Raw genomic sequence first — 675 nt, 5'->3', positions numbered from 1 at the left:
GGCAGGCTGCGGCTGTGATCCTCCAGCCTCGCTGCCCGTCCCTTGCCCGTTTCCCACGCCAAGCAGGGCTGCCCTCCCTGCGGGTGCGAGAGGATGCTCCTGCCCCAGCCATGGGTAACAGCCAAGTGATCACAGGAGTGCCATGGGGCTGGGGCTGGCATCACCGGCCGCTCACACTCCCCGGGAGCAAGCTTGGCCTCAACTGGAAGAAGCCATCTTCCCGTCCAATGTGGACACATGGCTAGGAAAGAGGAACCGGGCAGAATGGGCTTGGCAGCGTGCAGCACCGTCACCAGGCTGGGCCGCCGGCTCAGCCTTCCCATCGGAGTGGTGCTGAGCCACCCCTACCCTTGGTGCCTGCCGTGGCTGTGTATACTGGTCCCATACTGGAGAACCCAGTCAGAGCCTGGTCCAGCTTTTTACCAGGTTAATTGTTGACCGAGTTCATCATGCTGTTGTACAGACACGGATGTGCCGGCAAAGCCACCGCTGGCAGGCTTCGCAGTGGTCTGGTACCAGCCATGCTGGCTGGGCCGGCATCCCCGCGCAGCCAGCTCCCAGTCTGGGGGTGGTCCGGAGTGGGGCCTTTCCCAAGTGAAATTTGGCATTGCTGTAAAAAAAAAAAAAAAAAAAAAAAAACAACACCAAAACCCACCCGGGGTGTCTCTTTAAAAG

This window comes from Fulmarus glacialis, unplaced genomic scaffold, assembly GCF_000690835.1.
Source record: "Fulmarus glacialis isolate BGI_N327 unplaced genomic scaffold, ASM69083v1 scaffold19355, whole genome shotgun sequence".
Lineage (NCBI taxonomy): Eukaryota > Metazoa > Chordata > Aves > Procellariiformes > Procellariidae > Fulmarus > Fulmarus glacialis.
Note: the sequence above shows the minus strand (reverse complement) of the source record.